This window comes from Chrysemys picta, chromosome 17 (assembly GCF_011386835.1).
Source record: "Chrysemys picta bellii isolate R12L10 chromosome 17, ASM1138683v2, whole genome shotgun sequence".
In the NCBI taxonomy this organism is placed as follows: Eukaryota; Metazoa; Chordata; order Testudines; family Emydidae; genus Chrysemys; species Chrysemys picta.
Genome location: NC_088807.1, coordinates 24,651,840 through 24,660,520, shown reverse-complemented (window position 1 = coordinate 24,660,520; position 8,681 = coordinate 24,651,840). Strand labels below are relative to the sequence as shown.

General features: G+C 64.3%; 1 pseudogene; it reads right to left on the bottom strand.

Moving 5' to 3' along the window:
• The window catches only part of LOC135976234 (properdin-like), a 9,607-nt pseudogene extending 1,559 nt beyond the window's left edge, over positions 1–8,048 (bottom strand).
• Between the last annotated feature and the right edge of the window lie 633 nt (positions 8,049–8,681).

The following is an 8,681-nucleotide window of genomic DNA, read 5'->3' as shown; positions in this document are numbered from 1 at the left end:
CCACTGCGGGGGAGAGACGGGGAGACCCCCAGAGACAACAGAGTATGACTGTGAGTCCTCCCACCCACCCATCCATCCATCCATTGATACATCATCCATCCATCCACCCATTGACCCATCCATCCATCCATCCACCATTGATCCATCCATCCACTGACCCACTCATCCACCCATTGACCCATCCATCCATCTACCCACACACAAACCAGCCCACCCATCATCCACCCATTGACCCATCCATCCATCCACCCACACACAAACCAGCCCACCCATCATCCATCCATCGACCCATCCATCCATCTACCCACCATTGATCCATCCATCCACTGACCCACTCATCCACCCATTGACCCATCCATCCATCTACCCACACACAAACCTGACCACCCATCATCCGTCCAGCCACTGACCCACCCATCCATCCACCCACCCACCCATTGACCCATCCATCCATCAACCTACCGATTGACCCATCCATCCATCCATCCATCCATCCATCCATGCCATCCATCAACCCACCGATTGACCCACCCATCCACCCACCCATTGACCCATCCATCCACCCACCCATTGACCCATCCATTCATCCACCCATTGACCCACTCCTCCATCCACCCATTGAGCTATCCATCCATCTACCCACACACAAACCAGCCCACCCATCATCCATCCATCCACTGACTCACCCATCCATCCATCCACCCACCCATTGACCCATCCATCCATCCACCCATTTACCCATCCATTCATCCACCCATTGACCCACTCATCCATCCACCCATTGAGCTATCCATCCATCTACCCACACACAAACCAGCCCACCCATCATCCATCCATCCACTGACTCACCCAAACATCCACCCTACCATCCATCCACAGATGCACCCAACCATTGATCCATTCATCCATCGACCCACCACTGACCCATCATCCATCCAACCACCCATCCATCCATCTACCCACACACAATCTGCCCACCCATCATTCATCCATGTATTGACCCACACAAACATCCATCCATTGACCTAGCCATCAATCCACCCACCCATTGCCATCTGTCCATTGACCCAACCAACCATTGATCCATCCATCCACCCACCCATTGACCTATTCATTCATCCATTCACCCCTCCATCCATTAATTCATCCATTTCTACTTCCATCCATCCCAATACGCACCCCTCCATTCACGCATCCATCATTTTACTGCACGTTCATCTCTCCCTCCATCCATCCATCTTTTCCATTCCTCCCTCCATCTCTCTGTGCATCCCATCACTTTTCTACCCCTTCATTCTCTTCCTGATCCATCCATTCTTCTTTTCCTCTATACTTCCATTCCTCCACCCCTTGTCCCACCCCTCCACCTGCCCTCCCCTCCAGGGACAGAGGGTGTCCACTTCCCCCTCCAATGCTCTTTGTCTGTCCCTGCCCCCTTACCTGGGCAGGGTATTTTGGTGTTGCAGAAATGTGACCGGGTATTGAGGCCAAGACAGGCCTTACCACCATGCCGTGGAGCTGGGTTGTTACAAAGACGCTTCTGCGTTACCCGGCCCAGGCCACAGGTCACCGAGCAGGTGCTGGATGTCTCCCAGTTGTTCCAGCCACCGTCCACTAGGCAGGGCGCAGGGTCAGAGAGAAAGAAACACAGGTCAGCATGAGAAACCTCCCCCGAGGGTTGGGAGAATGCCCAGGGCGGGGACTGGCTGGCTTGGGGGGGTGGGGAACGGGGCAGGGCCTGTCCCCCTCTGGAGGGCGCCGGCTCCCATCTGGCCCCAGGGCAGGGGACTGGCTGGCTCGGGGAGAGGGGGGGCAGGAGGGTCTTTCTCACCTGGGCAGAAGGGCAGCCCGGGGCACGACTGGTCCTCACTGGTGGGTCCAATGCAGGGGAGTCCGGGAGGGATGACGGAAGGCGGGGGGTTGTTGCAAACCCGCCAACGACGCTGCTGGGGCTTCAGCTTCACGTCCTCTGGAGAGCATGTGGCAGAACAAGGACCCCCATTGCCCCCAACTGCCCCAGTTACCATGAGCTACAGAGAGGGAGAGATCAGGTGTCAGTATTGGGAGAAGCCATTCACCCCCACCTGCCCACCTATCCCCCATCCAGTGACCCAGCCATAGCCCACCCACCCATCCCCCCCACAACCATCTACCCAACCATCCCTTTCCATCCATCTCCCCACCCAAGCACCCCCACCCATCCATCTCTGCTCCCCATCCACCCATTCAACTACCCATCCCTTCCCACCCATCCCCCCATTCAACTACCCAACCATCCCTTCCCACCCATCCCCCCACAACCATCTTTTCCCACCCATCCCCCCATTCAACTACTCATCCCTTCCCACCCATCCCCCATACGACTACCCAACCATCCCTTCCCACCCCTCCCCCCACAACCATCTCTTCCCACCTATCCTCCATTCAGCTACCCAACCATTCCTTCCCACCCATCCCCCCACAACCATCTCCTCCCACCCATCCCCCCATTCAACTACCCAACCATTCCTTCCCACCCATCCCCCCACAACCATCTCCTCCCACCCATCCCCCCCATTCAACTACCCAACCATCCCTTCCCATCCATCCCCCCACTCAAGCACCCCCCCCACCCATCCATCTCTGCTCCCCCATCCACCCAACCATTCATCTATCCCTGCCCACCCATCCCCCCCATCCAACTTACCATCCATCCACCACCCGCATCCATCCACTGGACCATCTCTACCCAGCCGTCCACTCAGTCACTCCCCACCCAGCTATAGGTCTATTCTGACCAAGGCCACGAAACAATGTAACAAAGCCTGAATTCCCAACAGCCTTGTAAATATGTAGTTAGTAGATAAGGGAACAGCAGGCGGATGGCGAACGTGTGACCAGAGATTGGCTCCCAGGAACTAAGGAGCCGATCACAGAGTGTGTGTGCGGATGTAGAACAGAGAGCGCGGGCGGCGTCTGTGTGAGGACGTGTTTAGCAGCTGGTGAATGTGTTTGTATTTTGGGTGCATGGTTCATCCTGGACCCACCCCCTGCACCTGTGAGCCTCAGTAGCGCAGCGTCGGGCCCCTGGGTGCCAGGAGAGAAACCTCCGTGATGAGCTTGGCGTTGAGCTGAGTTCTTGGGAACTGAGTGGATAAGGTCCCAACATCATCCACCCAACCATCCCTGTCTGCTCACCCACCCATCCAGGTGTCCACCCACCCTTTAGCCCATCCATCCATCTACCCATCCATCCCTGCCCCCACAATTCCCCACCATCCAGCTGTCTATCCACCCACCCTTACCCTAACCCATCCCTCCACCCAACTACCCATCCATCCACCCATTCCTATCCATCCGTCCAGCCACCCAACCAGCCATCCCCCTCCCCACCTCAACCCGCCCCTTAATCCTTCTGTCCAAGCACCCAACAATCCATCCTCCCCACCCACCCATCCCTTACCACCCACCCATGTATGCACCCACCCAACCCCATCCACCTATCCACTAATCCTTCCACCCAACAACCCATTCCCCATCCATCCATCCGACCACCCAACCATCCATCCCTGCCCCCACCCCCACATCCAACCATCCACCTACCCAGCCATCCATCCTGTCCCCCACCCATCCCCCTACCCACCCAACCAGATACTCCGGGATGAATGCAGTATAAAAACATCTATGGAATAGAATTAGATCCTAGATGTGTCGGGCTGGAAGGGACCTCGGAAGGTCACCAAATCCAGCCCCCTGAGCAGAGGCAGGACTAAGTCAATCTAATCTATCCCTGACGGGTTTGTCCAACTTCTTCTTAAAACCTTCCAATGACGGGGTCCCACAGCCCCCTTGGAAGCCAATTCTGGAGCTGAGCGACCCTGAGAGTTAGAAAGTTTCTCCCAATATCTAACCTCCATCCCACTGGCTGTAGATTCAGCCCTTTACGTCTCGTCCTTCTCTCAGCGGACACGGAGAACAATTGACCAGTGTCCTCTTTAGAACAGCCCGTGAGGTAGCTAAAGACTGTTCTCAGGTCCCCCCTCAGTCTCCTTCTCTCCAGACCAAACGTGCCCCGTTTCTTTTAACCGTCCCTCCTAGGTCGGGTTTTCTAAACCTTCGATCCTTTTGGTTGCTCTGCTCTGGACTCTCCCCAATTTGTTCACGAACTTTTCTAATGCGGGAGGGCGCCCAGAGCCGGACACAGTCCTCCCCACCAGGGCCCCCCAGTGCCGACCGGGGCGGGGACCACGACTGTCCTGTGTCTCACATGCGACCCCCCCGTTAACACACCCAGAATGAGATTAGCCTTCCCCCCAGCCGCGTCCCGTTGTAGAGTCCTATTCCACTCGGGATCCGCTCAAACCCCCAGATCCTTTTCAGCCGTGCGACCGCCTAGTCCCCACTTTGTAGCTACGCGTTGATTCCACCCCACCTTCCTCGGCGTCGTATGCTGCACGTCTCCTTCTCGGATGTGGCCTGGTTGAGTTCAGAGCCACTCTTCCCCTAGCCGGCTTGGGAGGATATCAGGTGGGCTGGTGTCAAAAAAGGACTACACCCCCTCCCACCCCCCGGCCCATCCCCCCCCCCACACACACACACTCACTGGGGCAGATCTTGTTGGTGTCACAGGGCATTGTGTCCGAGTCGGGGCCAGGGCAGGAGCCCCCGCAGATGGGCGCCGGCTCGGTGCATCTTCGGACGCGCTTCCTCACCCCCTCGGCGCACGTCACGGAGCAGGAGCTCCAGGGGCCCCAGGCCGACCAGCCCCCCATCACTGCGGGGGGTGGGGGGAGGGGGTCAGCACCGGATTGGGGTGGGGGTGGGGACCTGAGGCAGCTCCCTCCCCATTCCAGAGATCCCCTCCCCACCTGAGACCACCCATCCACCTGCCCTTCCCATGAGATCCCCTCCCCCTACACACCCCTCCCCAGAGACCCCTCCTGCCCCCCACCCACCCCTCAGAGCCCAGCTCCAATAGGGGGTGACAACCCCTCCCCCTCCCCTGTCACCCCTCGTCCCAGCCCCCCATCACTGCCATGGGCCTCTCTGCAGCTCCAGCAGCTGGGAACAGGAAGTTTCCATTTCCAGCTGTGGGGGGGGGAGATCCGGGGGGTGGGGGCGGGGGGGGGAACCAGCACCCATAGGAGGGAAGTGAAAGTGCTGAATCCGCGCGAGAGAGGGAGAAGCCTGGGGGTAATCCCAGCTATGCCAGCCCCAGCCTCTCCCACCAGGGGGTGCTGTGGAGCAGAGAGGGCCACTCGCCCTAGGGGGGCGCTGTGGGGTGCACGGCTGGGTGATGTGGGGTGCTGTCTGCATGGGGTGGAGGTCTCCAGCAGGGGGCACTGTGGGGCACAGGGGGCACTGGCCGTGGGGGATGCTGTGGGGCCCTGGTCCTGGGGGGCGATGTGGGGCACAGGAGGTCACTAGCCCTGGGGGGGTCACTGTGGGGCACGAGGGGCACTGGCCGTGGGGGGAGCTGTGGGGCATTGCAGGAGGGGGGCTCAGTGGGGCACAGGGGGTCACTGGCTGTGGGGGGCACTGTGGGGCACAGGGGGGTACTAGCTGTGGGGGGTGCTATGGGGCACTGGCCCTGGGGGGCTCTGTGGGGCACAGAGCATCACTGTCCCTGGGGGGCGCTGTGGGGCACAGGGGGCACTGGCCGTGAGGGACTCTGTATGGCATGGGGGGCACTGGCCGTGAGGGACGCTGTGGGGCACTGGTCCTGGGGGGCTCTGTGGGGCACAGGAGGTCACTAGCCCGGGGGGAGCGCTGTGCGGCACGGGGGGCACTGGCTGTGGGGGGTGCCGTGGGGCTCTGGCCCTTGAGGGGGTCGCTGTGGGGCACAGGGGGGCACTGGCCATGGGGGGCGCTGTGGGGCACAGGAGGTCACTAGCCCTGGGGTGGTCGCTGTGGGGCACAGGGGGTAACTGGCCGTGCGGGGGTGCTGTGGGGTACAGGGGGCACTAGCCGTGGGGGGTGCTGTGGGGCACTGACCGTGGGGGGAGGCACTGTTGGGCACAGGGGGGCACTGACCGTGGGGGGCGCTGTGGGGCACTGGCCATGGGGGGGCGCTGTGGAGCACTGACCGTGGGGGGCGCTGTGGGGCACTGGCCACGGGGGGGCACCATGGGGGGCCCTGTGGGGCACTGGCGGTGGGGGGTGCTGTGGGGCACTGACTGTGGGGGGGGCGCTGTTGGCACTGGCCATGGGGGGGCACCGTGGGGGGCGCTGTGGGGCACTGGCCGTGGGGGGTGCTGTGGGGCACTGACTGTGGGGGGGGGCGCTGTTGGGCACTGGCCATGGGGGGGACGCTGTGGGGCACAGGAGGTCACTAGCCCTGGGGGAGTCGCTGTGGGGCACAGGGGGTAACTGGCCGTGGGGGGGGGTGCTGTGGGGCACAGGGGGCACTGGCCGTGGGGGGGCACTGTGGGGCACTGACTGTGGGGGGGGCGCTGCCGGAGGGGGGGCGGGGGGAACTCACCCGGGCAGCAATCCTGCAGGCTGCAGGCTTGTATCTCCCACTTCTTCGCGGGCCCCCCGAGCACTGGCCCTGCCCCAGGCAGGTCTGGCTGCGTCTCTGCACCCCCTCCCCGCAGGACACGGAGCAGGGGCTCCACGGCGTCCAGTCGCTCCACTCGGCCTGGCTGCGGGGACGGCACAGGCCTCAGGGGGGGCTGGGCGAGGGCAGGACTGGCAGGGCGCCCCCGGCGCGGGGCCGGTACCCGTAGTTGGGGTTCTGGCAGCAGTGGGGGGGCTCTGGGGGGGCACTCACCGGCAGGACTGGCAGGGCGCCCCGGCGCGGGGCCGGTACCCGTAGTTGGGGTTCTGGCAGCAGTGGGGGGGCTCCTGGGGGGGCACTCACCGGCAGGACTGGCAGGGCGCCCCGGCGCGGGGGCCGGTACCCGTAGTTGGGGTTCTGGCAGCAGTGGGGGGGCTCTGGGGGGGCACTCACCGGCAGGACTGGCAGGGCGCCCCGGCGCGGGGCCGGTACCCGTAGTTGGGGTTCTGGCAGCAGTGGGGGGGCTCTGGGGGGGCACTCACCGGCAGGACTGGCAGGGCGCCCCAGCGCGGGGCCGGTACCCGTAGAGTTGGGGTTCTGGCAGCAGTGGGGGGGCTCGGGGGGGGCACTCACCGGCAGGACTGGCAGGGCGCCCCGGCGCGGGGCCGGTACCCGTAGTTGGGGTTCTGGCAGCAGTGGGGGGGCTCTGGGGGGGCACTCACCGGCAGGACTGGCAGGGCGCCCCGGCGCGGGGCCGGTACCCGTAGTTGGGGTTCTGGCAGCAGTGGGGGGGTTCTGGGGGGGCACTCACCGGCGGGACTGGCAGGGCGCCCCGGCGCGGGGCCGGTACCCGTAGTTGGGGTTCTGGCCGCAGTGGGGGGGCTCTGGGGGGGCACTCACCGGCAGGACTGGCAGGGCGCCCCGGCGCGGGGCCGGTACCCGTAGTTGGGGTTCTGGCAGCAGTGGGGGGGCTCTGGGGGGGGCACTCACCGCAGGACTGGCAGGGCGCCCCGGCGCGGGGCCGGTACCCGTAGTTGGGGTTCTGGCAGCAGTGGGGGGGCTCTGGGGGGCACTCACCGGCAGGACTGGCAGGGCGCCCCGGCGCGGGGCCGGTACCCGTAGTTGGGGTTCCGGCAGCAGTGGGGGGGCTCGGGGGGGGGCACTCACCGGCAGGACTGGCAGGGCGCCCCGGCGCGGGGCCGGTACCCGTAGTTGGGGTTCTGGCAGCAGTGGGGGGGCTCTGGGGGGCACTCACCGGCAGGACTGGCAGGGCGCCCCGGCGCGGGGCCGGTACCCGTAGTTGGGTTCTGGCAGCAGTCCTCCTGGGACACGTCCTCCCCCAGGAACAACTTGCACTTGCCGGCCCCGAAGTCCTCGTAGCAAAGTCCCTCCTGGGCATCTGCGGGGGGAGTCGGGGGTGAGACCAGCCGGAGGGACAGACAGACAGACAGACTGGGGGGGGCCCACTCGGCTCAGACACACAACCCCCCCCCCCCGCCCCAGTACCTGCAAATGGGCCCAGGGCCCAGCACAAGGCCAGCAAGAGGCCAAAGGTCACGGCCCCCTCCATGGGGCTGGCGCGGACGGACAGACGGACGGACAGACAGCGGCTGCACAGAAGCTCGACAGAGAGCGACTGAGCCGCGGGGGTGGGGCGGGGGGAGGAAATTCCCATCAGCCACTCCCCCCCCCCCCGCAGGACTTCCCCCTGGCATTTGCTCTGCAAGGGGGAGGGGAACAGTGGGTTTGGGGGGACCCTGAGCCTCCCCAGCCCTGGGCCGTCTCCTTCCAGCTCCCTGGGGGGTAGTGCGGGGGGGGACCCCCATCCCCCCCCACCCCACGGCCGAGGGCCCCTCCCCTCAGCCAGCCGGGACCTTGGACTTTTGGTCCCTGGCTCTGGCCTCCGCGAGGGGCCGGCCGGGCCTGGGTGCCCAGCGGGGGAGTGTGTGTGGGGGGGTGTCCTCCGCCCCCAGCCACCTCCGCACGGGGAGGTCTCGGAGATCACCAGCAATGTGGGGGGGCCTAAACCCCCCCACCTTGTAACTTGGGGGGGGAGATTTGGTGCTGCCCCACTGTGGCTCGGAGCGCACAGAAGTTCCCCCAATCTGCCTCCCCCCACCATGCAGAGCACCCCCATCTGCCTCTCTCCCAGCGTGCAGGGCCCCCCATCTGCCTCCCCCCCGCCATGCAGAGCGCCCCCATC